Here is a 15320-nt window from a genome sequence, read left to right on the forward strand (position 1 = left end):
AAAAAATCACTCATCATTTCTCAAAACCTAGAATTATTTTCTACTTACATATTATGACTTGGATATTTTATGTTTAATTTATTAATTTAAAAAATATATTTATATTGAGATTTCCGTAACATAATAATATAATATCTAATTATGTTTTATCGTTTTTAAATTTTATTTTTTGTGTTTAATGCATTAATTATAAATTATTCAAAATGACTGATGATGAACAGGTATTTTAATTAGCCATTATATCATACAGTTTACTTGATAAATAATATTTTACACAAATTTAATACACATAATGTCATAATATACCTAACTAACTTTAATTTGTTGAAATATTTTGATTCCCATCAACTGAATAAAGTTCAGAATTACTCTAACCCGAAGTATTTTATCTTTAAACTCTTGTAGATATGAATAATAATAATAAATTTATAAAAGCGTATATTTCTGTATAAAACCATTTTAATTCGTAAATTTTATAATTCCTTTTTTAAATGCCAGTTATAATAATATGCAATACGAGCATTAAATAATAATGTCTAGATAATTTATTAGTTTATTAGTTTATTTTAAATAAATGGTTGATTAACTAACTATATTGCTATATACATAGTAGATTTATAAGATATTTAATATATATATATATATATATATGATGTTACTATTAATTAGTCAATTAGAAGTACAAACAATAAACATGCAAAGTCGGTGTACAGAGTGTGACACTCATTGTGTGAATTACATAAAATAATTAAAATAATGTTTCAATCATACATCTCAATGGGAAAAAGTCGAATTCAGGTGTCAATTAAAAGGAAATGGGTCAACTATAGAATAAATTTGACGTTAAGATTGTTACGATCTCTCACCTACATTATTTGCCATTACCACAATCACCGCCTTTACTGAAGAAATTATCCTATTTGTATATAAGATGTTAATACCTATTTATTAATAGTGATTTTGTTTTAAATATATAAAGTTGAATAAATATATATATATGTATATTACTGATCAAATAAAAAGTGTTCATATTACCGGAGAGCGGAGTATACATATTCCGAGAGGAGGATCAAACAATATAACTACTGACAGTATATATTAAATACTATTGACAATTTTAAAATAGAATACATTATTATATAAATAATACCTATACAATATCTTAATTATTGTGTATATATAAACACTGGTAGTCAACATTGAATAATTCCTACCGGGTGTAGGTATATCTACATATTATATTGTGTCAATATAGAAACATAGTAGTATAATGTATATAAAAATAAAAATAAAATATCTTCCTTTTATTGTACAATAAAAAAATAATCTCATACAATATGCATTACATATTTTAATTGTTAACTTAGATTTTGCTTTAAGGAAGACTGATCATTTATTTTAGATATATAGTTATCATGGTAAAAGTACCAATACCTGTAAAATCTAATATACAATAAATAGTTTGGTCAAACCCCGAATGATTTTTGTAGTTTGGATTTTTACAAATGAGATTTGGTAAAATCTTAGGATAAACAACCAGCGTTGGTAAAAATCCAACGCTATAGTACCTTATATACTTAAATATTAATTATTAATATTTTTATATACGAGTAAAAACCGAGGGAAATAAATATTACATAATTAGTATTTAGTAAACAATGTTAGACTTTCACCAACACTGATTGCTTATCTTAAAATTTACTAAATCTCGTTTATAAAAGTACAAACTACAAAAACCATTCGGGTTTGTCCAAACTATTTTGTGTACCTATCTTAGATTTTACTGAAATCAATCGGTACCTAAATATCCGAAATTAGATTTTTCCAATATAGATAGTTTTATAAAATATTAGTTATTATCAGTACTTAAAACTGAAAAAAAATTATTTTTATGAAAATACAATTATAAAGTAAAGTAACGATTATCTCTGTTACGAAAAATCATAGATCTGTACATATTAAGCAGTGTGTTATACAGTCTACTCCATAATAGCTCACTTTTCAGCACACCGGAGGCTTTATTATTATTATATCACATCGTTTGATGCGACGATCGACCGTGTTTAGGTCGTCATCGCCCAGACACCGCGGCGTTATTAATACGTTAACGCGCCTATACCTCTATGCGAGTCACTTTAAGATTTAAAAAAAAAACGTTACACGTACCTTTCAATAATATAAAATACGATATAACGTTTTACCATTCTCTCTCTCGCATACATAAACACTGTACTCCCGAAACCGGTTAATTACTGTACTTCCTCCCCACAATCACTCATCAAACGCCATTCGTTCGCGAGCCGTCGTTTTTGTGTTGTTTATTTTAATTGCCCATACCATATCCGCATCGTCTCGTCTCACATCTATAGTCTATACACGTGGTATAAAATAAAGATCTATGTGTGTGTGTGGGTGTGTAATGCATTCAATTATGTACAGGTATCTAATATTATAATGAATATAATGTATTGATGACGTTCCTTTATATAGTGTGATTTCAATTATAACGCATTTATGACAACAATTGTATTAACAATCAATGTGTGCGTATAGGAACAAATTCTAACTACAGTTAAAATATATTATGTACGTCGAAAACTTTAACCAAGTTTACTAAAAAGTTTGTAACCTCTAAATTTTATTTTAAAATAAAAAATGATTTATATTTGTGTAGAAAATAAAACTATTACTATTGTAACGTGTAAATAAAATTCGTATGTAATTATTAAAATGAATACTTAGCTGACAATAATTTATTTTATATATTTGTATTTAAATAAATATAAATAATTATTTATTTATTTATTTTTAAATAATTAAATAATTAAAAATAATGATGAGTTTTTGTATAATACAACCATAAAAAGTACGCGATTTTAAGTATTTTTACCTACCAAACATGTATAGTTTTATCCGATATTTTATCTAAAGTGTATTTTTAAATTAAATTACCATATGTAGTAAAATATGTTTATTTTATAGAAAATGAATATTTTTTTCTATAAGTTAAGTATATTCAAAAATATATTTCAAAAGCATATATTTTCTGCAAAGAAAACTATTGTTTTATGTTAAAATAGACAAATAGTACCCAGTACTTAAAGAAAATTGTAATATATACTCAGTACTTACGAACATAGTAGTACTTACGTATATAGGTATAGGTATAAAGATATATAAACATATGTATTAAATAGTTAAATAATTAGATTAAAGTTAAATTTTGAAAATTTAATATATTTTTTTTCGAGGACTTAAATTTTAAAAATTGTGCACACTTTGTTTTATAATAAAGATTTCATTAATATAGTACATCATGAATGTCTTACAAAATTAACTGATTATATGATTTATGAATTAGTATTGAGAGATTTATAGTATTTACTATTTACCATAAAAGTTGACAGCAATTTATTTCATTTAGGTTGGAAATTGTTTTAATTATTCGAATTTAAAAAAATTGATTACACCTACCTATACATTTTGTACATAATAATTTAATACAAATGGGTTGAACTAAAATATATACGATTTACTGTCTAAATGGTACACGATGATTACATTGTTTTTTTTATTTTTTATAACTGTATGAAGTCAAATAGATACCTACTAAATTGTATTGTTAATAGATCGTACATTATATAGCTATTAAATATTTTTGTGATATTTAGCAACTATGTATCTTAGACTTAGTCACACTATGTTAAAAATATTGAATTTATATCAGTATCAAACTCGAGTCATCACAACTGATATAAAAAAGTGATATACTCATAAGTGCATGTGTAATATACATAAATGATGTACCTATGTAGGATACTTAAAAAAGTCTAAATAAAAGAAACATTCATAATCTCTGCAATTATAAAGTGTATACTATATATTAAATATTTATTTTTTTTTTTTAGTTAAAATCCGTAGGTTTTTTTGTTGCAACTCTCTATGCTTCTCTATCGTAGCATAATTCTTTCAGGTCTTTGTAATTTCCTTTATTTGTATCCTGTATTATCTGTTTTACGTATTCTGTAATTGGTTTTCTTGCTATGTTTCCTTCAACATCTCCTTCAATAAAATTATTTTCTTTAATAAACTTTCATGCCTTAACATGTGCTCTATCATTTTACCTATTCTAGATTGAATATTTTTCCATATTTGTCGTTGTTCTTTTGTATTATCTAGTACTTCCTTATTCGTTACTATTTCGGTCCATGGGATTTTAAGCGTTTTCTTATTTAATATATTCATTCAATATTTTAGAAAATTATTCTTAAACATAAATATATTGTATACTAATTTAAACAAAAATAAGTAATACCCACTTTTTTTCTATGCATAATATAAAGTTATAAATTTGTACGAATATAATATAAAAGCAATTATTATTGTGATACATTATAATATTATATGCGTATAACACTATAATAGATGTATGTGTATTACTATATTATGGAAAATTTAATATATACTTCAAAATTGTCCCCTCATCCTTCACCATCAACAATGACGACGACTTATAATAATTAATTTATTAGTATCGACTATCGACTTTAAGTATATAATATTGTCGAAACAAGACACGTCTAAACGGGCGCTGGGCGGTTTCGGCATGTAAGTCGCCAGGAGAAAAGTGTTGGAAATAGGCGGCTGTTTGTCGTGACTAAATCGTGAGCCGATAAATCAAATTTTTGTTATTAATAACAGCGTTTATATAAATTATAAATATATACTATTACGTGTGCGCGTGCTTATACTTGATGAATCAGGTATATATTTTCCTAATAAATTATGTAATGCTTCAAGAGTATTGATAAGAATATTATTATACCTGCGTAATACTTTGTGTATCATTTATGACACAAATAATAACCAATAGCTATTATAGATAAACATTTAAAAATTGTTAGAAACATATAATTGATATGATTTATTGCTAAACTAATGTCAACGTCAAAAGTAAATTATAATATGTGAACTATTAAAATCTCTACAAGCACTGAATAGAGGTATTGTTTTAATATGTATATATTATATATTTAGTTCAGTATAAAAATATATTACATATACGATATACCTTTAAATATCCTCTGCAATTATCTATAAAACGAATACCTAAGTAAATTTAATATTCTCGTTATTATAGTAACAGCTGGTATAGTATGTACTCATAAAATGTATACACGGGTCTTACTTTTACAAATAATTATATTTCTAACACAAATATTATATAATACATATTTTATAATTTATATACATTGTTTTATTTTCTTTAAAGAAAATAATTTTATTTTCAACTATATTAACTATTTATGTCAAGAAAAAATATTATTAATAATTTGAGTTATTTTTAGTTCTAAACTTTCATTTTAACATTATACCTACTGATCATATAAAAAATAAATCGTGTTTAGGAACCGAACGAAAATTTACCATGATTTTCATTAATAAGACAGACATATAGTCGTAGTTTTCCTTTCTTTCGTCTCATTTTACTTGTTCTCACAGTGTCTTCAAAGATTTGTTTAAGTTTAAATGAAAAAATGAAAGTTATAGGAAAAAGTTGCAGTTAATTGTTAAAAAAAAAAAAAACGGGACAAAAACTTAACACGAATTTTGAAATTTTTAATTGTATTTTAATCCGCTTACTTTATTTTATTATATTATTATATTTGATTAATACCTAATAAATATTATTTATACTATAATATTTTTATTATTAGGAAATATAATAATTTTGTTTCTATCGGCTTTCTTACAATGGGGTAGTCCACATATTATATGCGACATAAACCTATAAACTATATACTTGTAATTTATAAATTGCGGAGAAAGATTTCTGGAAGTCGATGATGTGCTACAAACCAAAATTTCACTCCGAGAGACAGCACAAACATTTTACAATTTAGATGGTTTGGACTACGACCTATGTAAATACCTATAGAGTGTACAAAAATATGAAATACGGAAATTCAAATAAATACAAAGTATCGGAGCAACTAAGAACTTACAAATGTCACAAAAGAAATACATTATGTGACAATAAGTCAATAAGTGATATAAAAATCATAATTACTCGTATATATTCTAATAGTATAAATATATACTAGTATTCAATATATTTTTACTATACTTTGCGATTAAATATTATATTATACATAACATATTGGCCAATATATAAAGGGCATTTTATGTAACGCCCAGGATTGTAGAATACGCTTAAATTGTATATATATTATCCGTAATATGTATAACTGTCACATTATAATTTGTAAATTAGAATATTATTTCTGTAATAAAGAATATTATTATTATAGTTATTATTGTAATCTATAACAGTGATAATTATTTTGTCTTAAAAAATAATATGTTAATATAATTTATATTTATACCTCACCAAACTCATCAAATAATAAATTAGTTTTATTATGATAATGACTACATATTATTTTGACGTTTACTGCAGTTTCAAAATTAAAACACTATAGTATTGAGTAATGTAGGTACTTTGATTCAAATCTTAAAAAGAAAAAATCCTCGTTATAGTCACTGCAGGTTTGTTTTCATGAGAAACATATGGAACCATAGCAAACGTTTTGTTTTTCACACAGTAATTTGTTATCTACAATATAATATGTGACACTCTACCGCACGAGTAAATTACACTTTAAATGTTTTAAAACTAATATACCTACGCATTAGTGTAAAACCAACACAACCAAAAACAAACTACTTTATAATCTTCGTTTAGATATAACATGAAATTTAATAACTAATATAAACATTCTAAAATCAAAGAGACTTAAACGACCGAGTTTAAGGTTAACGAGTTGATATAATAATATTATATCCTCACACGTTAGACACATTCGAGTTAAAATGATATACTTTTATTTAGAATAATATATTTTTTATACATAATATGTTTAATTGGAATCATTATATTATAGTTAAAGCAATAAATATATAAGTATAGTACATTGTAAATTTAATATTTTATATGTACTATACTGTTTGAAAATTCCATTCCATTTTAAATTTTTATTAAAATTATGAAAAACACGAAAATAATTTACCTGCTTGAATTAATTAAAGTACTACCTATTCTTTACGCGTATAACTGACAAGCAATTCTATACAAATGATGTGCAAATAATGCATCAATTATATTTTAAACTTTATTGTTTTAAGACGTAGATCCGAATTATTATCCACTAAAAAAAAACATCTTAAAAATTATTATCCTGCAATAATTATTATAACTAATGCATAACAAAATTATTTAATTATATTCTACTTAATATCGTTCTTAAATAAATTTCATAGCATAAACATTATACAAATATGCATTTATATATATATATATATATATATTATATAAAATCATGCATGAAAGTTATTATTAGGTACTATTGTAAATTTACGGAAAACATTCAAATTTCTACCCCTTAAATAAATAATATGAAAGAAGTTAACTTGTATTTTTTATAGCCCATTTATTGATATTTGATTTAAATATTTTATTTAAAAAGTTTAACAATACCGACAGTTCAAAATAACAATAAATATAAAAAAAAATGATAACATTTAATAAAAACTCAATTGGTATACAATAGGATAATACATCCTACTTAATATTACTTTGTAATGGACTGTAAATTACAAAATTTTTATAACAATATGTTATAACTTATAAGAAATTGATTATTTCTTAAAATTTTAAATAACAGAAAATAAATACTTTATACTATATGCAAATAAAAGTGATAGATAATTATTTCTTTATCTATCTACTGTCCCAATTTATTCATTATATATGTATTTAATAAAAATTATAATTTTATGTAGAAATGTATCCTTACAATGATATACTATTATACTGTATACAAATGTACGACTATTCCTACATTATAAACTCAATGAATATAATATTTGTAAAATACTATTTTATAATTAAATAAATTTAATAGTAATGTAATAGATAACAATAAATACGTTATGTTGGTACTCGTATAATAGGATTTTATTCAAACCATTAAATTTAGTATACAGTCGTGGAAATTATTACACCTAAAATTATAAAATTCATGTTGTCTTTATTATATTGGCTATAATTTTTTTTTTTTAATTGGTCTTGAGCTTTGGCGACAGGAGTTTTTAACTTAAAACATTATATTTTACTTATATTTTTGACTATAAATTATAATCACCTTAAGAATGGAAAACAATAACTTTAAGAATAATAAATCGTATAATAATTTTTCTTTTGTACCCAAAAGTTTAATAACACAATAGAGGATAAAGTTGTCTAAGATTAAAAAAACACATAGTATGAAATTTAAATTTTAAAGCAAAATAAATAAAAATTCACATTTAAAAATGTTTATAGCAGAGAAATACATGCATTAAAATTGTACTAGATTATTGTAAATCAAATTTAAAGAAATGTCATTAACTATGAGCCAAACTGACGTATCTATTAAAGATACTTAACGGGAAAATAAAAATGTTATACCTATATAGATTTAACTTTCTGACTTATGTTAGTATTTATTTGAAGTAAACGGATTTTATGAGTACAATTTACGTATGATTGCATTATAATACTTAATACATGTTAAATTGATATCGTTTATACATACACCTATATACCTATATATATATATATATAGGTATATACTTGTACATATTTACGTAAAATATTACATATCATCGAAAATTAAATTATACATACATTTTATTCATATAAACCTTAACCATAAAACGCATTAAGTTATATAATATATATATATATTATAAGCAATATGTTTATTATATTATATTGCCATAATAAAATCGTTTTAAAAACGTTGAATCTTCTAAAATTTAAAATAATTTAAGTCCTGATATATTAAAATAATTATTTATTTGACATACTAAAAAAATATAGTTGATGTAAGTACTAAATACTGATATTAACTGAGCTATAACCCATACATATATAGTTAAAACTTATAAAAAGATTAATAAACTTTAAGTATTATATACATATTATAATAATTTATTTGGTTCACCTCAATAAAACATCATTGAATGCTGCAGGTCGTTAGCAAGAAGACAATATGGTGATTATTTGTGCTAGAATTTATCTAGTATCTATAATATTTTCTGTTTTTGTTTAATTAAAAGGTTTTTATTTTTTTATTTTTTTTTTTTTTTACTTATTAATTGTTATTCATATTTATACATCATACTAAAATCGTTAAAAATTAAAAATACCTTAAATACCTCATTATATTATTGTATATATCATTAAATTAATATATTTATAGACTAAGTTAATTTTGGTCTACAACGAGGGTCTAAATTAGGGTTGTATAAACAATCACTAAGCATTTAATGAATCAATAGTGAACTAATAGTCTTTCAAACGTGATTAGCTAATGATTGCTAATTCAATTTTAAGTAATCATTAAATGAATCAATTATTTATGTAGTCTGGCAATTGTATGTTGAAACTAGATTGACCCTCAGCCTTCTACCATCAATATTTTCAACCATAGTACATGGTAACACATAATTAGTTTTGAAATCAAAGTTTTAATGATTGATTTTAGTACCAGCCGACAGTAAACCAAAAAAAAAATTTTTGAAACATTATTTAATTTTGTTGTTTATTTAAAAGATTTTTTGATTTCGAATATTATATGACCGAATACATTAAGCCAACAATAATAGTAGTATGTCTAATGGCTTGCCTAATACGATATTATAATATAATTTGTAACTTGATGATAATTAAGTGCCGGTAAAAAAAATTTTACTCGTATAGTATGCGGTGCATACTATACGAGTCGAACAAATTATTATACTATGTAATATCAAGAAGATCACTCAATTTACTTTATGTACGCTAGTTTATCTATGCACTAATGACAAAATAATAAATATACGCTACAATAATTATTACAACTACAGATAATGTGTATATTTATATATATATATGACACCGGTAATATTATAATACAATAACAACGCGTCATAACAGCTATTTTTATATTCCCGTCTACCGTGCCGCCAACGGTTAATTTCCCGTCGCCGCCACTGCTCGAGGCGTCTCCACTTCTTTTTCGTCACTCTCTCTCTCTTTCTCACGTGCCTGTCAGACGATTCTCCGATCTTTTGTTAGACGTTATTAAATTACACGTACAATTTACTCCCCCGCGTAACGGGCTCCAACAATTGTGTTGTATTTGTTTCCTTTACCCCGCCCCGTTTCTTTATACACACCGTATAGGTGTTTATTGTATGGGACAGGACTGCACCGCTCTGTCAGGGCTGCCTAAAATATACATCACCCAAAATATCTAAGATTCTACTTATTTATTTATAAACGGAAAGGTAGTTTATACACTTAACATTATATTAGATGGTCATCGCGATATCTATGGGATGGTATATGCCTATAATTATCGCATTGTATCCATTTTTCACCCTCTATACGAAGTATATGATACTTTTAATAGTAAGCACTCATTACATCGAAAAGTTTTAACATTTTTGAAAACATTTATCTTACATAACTTGATTCAGTACAATTATATAATATCAATAAATATCATATAATATATACTTTATAATTTATATACATTGTTTCATTTTCTTTAAAGAAAATAATTTTATTTTCAATTATATTAATTTATGCCTATCAAGAAAAAATATTATTAATAATTTGAGAGTTATTTTTAGTTCTAAACTTTCATTTTAATATCATGCTGATCATATGAAAAATAAATCGTGTCTAGGTACTGAACGAACATTTATTATGATATACATTAATAAAACGGACACGATACATGCGGGTATGACGTCCTCTTAAAAGTTTTGTATTATCATCTAGTTAACTCTAAAGATATTAAATTTTGATTAATTTAAACTTAAAAATGTAATTAATTTTAAAACAATATTATTAAAAAACATATTGTTAAGTATAACAATAAAATAAAATAGATTTACATTTTTTATTTTCACTTGCACTTTCACAACGAATTTAAAAGTTGAAGGTCATTTAATAGTAGTTCTATACTCAAAAATATTGAATTTATATCGCATAAATACATATAATACTGAAAGTAAGTAAAAAAATATTAAATATAGTAGAAATAATGATAAAAATTATTAAAACATATAATTTTCTATATGGTTATTTTATAATGATTTCAAAGATAGTAAAGATTCATGAAATGTATTTACTTTTTCTGTACAATTTTTCAATAAAGAATTACAGTTATTCAAAATCTGTACTTTCTTTTTGAAACGCCCCACATGATTTTCGTCATTTTTTTAATCTAATTCATAAAATAAAATAAAATTTGAGGAATAAAGTAAAATAATATTGGGAAAACTTTTTAATTTATATTTTCTACTCGTACAATAAATAGAGTGAATTTTTTTTACAAATTTTACGAGGACACCGAAATTCAAACACTATATTTAAAATTTATATTATCATTATTGTAAATAGACATATTCTCGCTGCAGCAGTACGGCACTACGGTTCACGACGCTACTATATAGTTATATGTTTGTTATTCAGCACTTTCTCGCATATGAACTAGGTACCTTGTATTTTTATATATTATTCATGTGGAGGTTTATATATAACGTGCGTGGTGAAATAGTATATTAATCATAACAATATACACGTCAAAACGATTTCGTCGTCTACAATAGCCGCCCAGAGTATAATAGATTATAATTTTTCACTGAGCAAAACCAATTACGTATATTTTATACTCCTATGTATATCGTTAAAAGAAGGTATGTTCTAACCGATAGAGTGAAGAGGCATAATTATATCTCGTCTCTTATATTATTCTATTCTTATTGTTCTTACTGTATATACGTATTTATAACATAATATACGCTTAAACAGGTCTTATTTTGACTTGCGTTTACCTTTAGACATATTTCGCATAGCTATACATGATAAATACAGTGGGTAGATCCGTACATAAAATCTAAGCCATGCATACATCTGAATAATTCTTGAAAAAAGTTCTATCCTTAAATTGTAATGAAAGCATACGATATTATATTATTATAAATAATAAATGATATTTTCATACGAAAAATATTTAGTCTTTGATTAGCGGGTATAAAGAAAATTGGATAAGTGCCACTTGAACCGCGACTCGTACCTATCTCAAATCTCTTGCTGTGATGAGAAATCCGTATAGTGGATACTATGTATTATTATATTATATTAATATATAGTAGCTATTCTCCTGAGTTAATTAATAATTATTTTCAAAAGAAAGTAATTTCTACACTTATTGCAGTTTATTTTAGTAGATAATAATGTTTTTGACTGGCTATTCCAATTGTCTTCTTTATGGAATATCTAAAATAAAATCCTTGCATCAAATAAATTCAACAAAGTATTTAGTTTTTATTTATTTATTTATTTATATAAATACATGCCGAACAAGTTGTTATTTGATTAAAAATACTTTAAGACTTTTATTTTTCAATAATTAAAACGTAATGTAACATGAGTTGTTTATCGTAAAATTGAAAAATAATGGCGATTTCAAAACAGGTTTGACTACTGAAATTGATTCAAATATTTTAATTAAAAACAACACATAGATAGAGATTTATAATGTGTTTGAAACAAACGTTTGGTATATACATGTAATGTCTGTTTTGCAATTGATAATCATTATTATTATTATTATTATTATTAACCACTTTGTTTTTTAATTTAAAAACTGCTTCTAATAAATCAATTGGAACAAGTATGATTAATTAATATCCCAATAGGTTAATTTTGTTTTCACACGTATTAAAACCTATAACATATTATAGTGAAATCCTTTTATACGGATATGTATTATGTATACAAAGGAATAAACAATAATATTATTAGTGTCTGCGATAATCGTTATACAAACCCATTATATACAATGATTAAAAAAACCAATTTATTGTTTAGTAAAAAAATAATATATTATTATATACACAAGTTCAATCTATTATCGTATCTTGCAATTTTTATCTGACCAATCTAAAAAAATATCGCATATCTTAAAATCTAACGTTTCAGGAATGAAAATATTATGATATCATCCGATCATTGTTACGGGCATGGTGCTCATCGTTGAAAATGTGTATTAAATTACAATTTGTAATTTTACGTACCGGCAGGACGCCATCCTTCATTACCTCATGAGTTATGATATCTGACATTCAAATAAAAGCCGAATCACGAATGGCTAATGATATTCACCTGTATACCTACGACGCATATACCTGTATATACTATATACGGTTGTAAGACACTTTCCGTACATAAATCTCTCTCTAGTTTCTGGAGAAAAATTCTCCTACATATGTCTCCATTGTATTTTACAATTTAATTCATATTTAATAACGTACATAATTTGACAGCAGGCCGGTGTTGGCTTAATAAATTATTTTTTTTATTTGTTCAAAAAAGTATTAGCAAGATTATTTCGAAATATTAGATTTTATAGGAGATTAATGAGACAAATTCATTAAGTGGTAAGGTGTAATTAAAAATATGTAAAAGTATATTAACATTAAACTTATCAAACATAGTTAATACTTAATACAGTAAAATATAAGCTATAAGTATTATAGATTAAAATTAATACCATTAAAAAATAATAATATTAATAATAAAATAGTTTAATTCATAATAATATTAACTATTATAGGTAATGTTGTTCTGATAAGAACCATATTCAATCTTATTCTTCTGTAATTTATAGACAGATATAGATTTATACTCTTAATCGCTTAGGTTTTTTTAATACTTACAACTTGTCTCAATTAGTATATTGTATTAATTTTTATTCCGCTAACTTTTTTATTTATTATTTTTTTTTTTTTTTTTTTTTAATAATATTATTTCATAATTATCATACCAGGTGCAGTACTTATATATTATATATATAATATAATATTGAGGGTATATAATTTAAGAAAAATAATTGGTGTAGTCATATTGAGAAATTAGGTTCATCACTCGTCTTAATCCGAATTATGCTAACATATAGCAGTCGGTGGATGCCGACGTACGCTGCAGGCCACAGTACCATAGGGATAAGCTATAATATATAATATACGCACTAAACACGAGATAAATTTGGGTTTTTATACAAAAAATATCGACACGCGATAAATAAGAGGCGATCTTGAAAGCTATTTAGGTGTAAATTATGTAATAATAACATCTTTCACGCGTTGTATGCATTCTTCTGTCGGAAATTTGTAGACATCTAAACATTATATGGTATTATAATTTATAATATACTCGATTAAATTCCCATAAAGCCATTTTAGACTTGACTAACTTGTTCCAGGGAATATATACATATATAGGTAAGTACTAATTATGTGCTTCTAGAATAAAAATTAACTGTAATCAAAAATTTTTAATTTTTTTGTTATTAAGAGCTAAACAACATGGGCCATTTACATTAGCTTTATATGATTTAAATAAATAAATTATAATAAATTTTTACGAAAATGTATTTCATTATTATTGTATCTGTATGTAAATAAATACATATATTTTGTCTCATGCATTGTCTTCTTAAATCCATGCGACAATGAGTTAATTATTAATATGTTAATGTTATTTTTTAATTGTTTAACTGAACACTGTGCACATTACACATATTATGAACCAATGTTCATTTAATTAAATGAAAGCTATAGTTTTTAAAATGATAAAAAACAATCACTGGTAACGTAGGTACTCAACCGTAATGTATGGAATGCGTGTTGTAATTAAATACTCCACAGGCAATCTGTCATCGCGCACATACTTAGAGGTTGTCGTGTTGACGAAAATGGATAGAAACATCACTTCTGTAATAAACATACGACATACATATTGTATTATTACTATAATAATAGTAGTTTATAATATGTACTAAGACGATGCCACGGTGTAACGAACTCAGCCAATATATACGCAGATCGTTGGATGCGGGGTGTACAATTAACGTCAAATAAACGGTTATTTCATCAACACTCGATATTAATACAATATTATACAACTCATTTTAGTCGTTTAACCCTAACCATGTATACCTACTTGTATTATTATATCGTTCATTGTTTAGTCGCATCTGGTCTAATAATTAAATCGTTTTAATTAATATCGAACATATTAGGTTCTTAATATACCCCATTGATTGTCGAGGAATTATTCTCCAGCTCTCCGTGCACTTTCTTAAATAAATACGTGTAAAATAATATGTTCTTCGTAGCTCGTTAAGTATATTTTAATAATTTTATTGTTTAAGCTTCAA

Source organism: Melanaphis sacchari, unplaced genomic scaffold, assembly GCF_002803265.2.
Source record: "Melanaphis sacchari strain LSU unplaced genomic scaffold, SCAv2.0 Contig1439_pilon_pilon, whole genome shotgun sequence".
In the NCBI taxonomy this organism is placed as follows: Eukaryota; Metazoa; Arthropoda; class Insecta; order Hemiptera; family Aphididae; genus Melanaphis; species Melanaphis sacchari.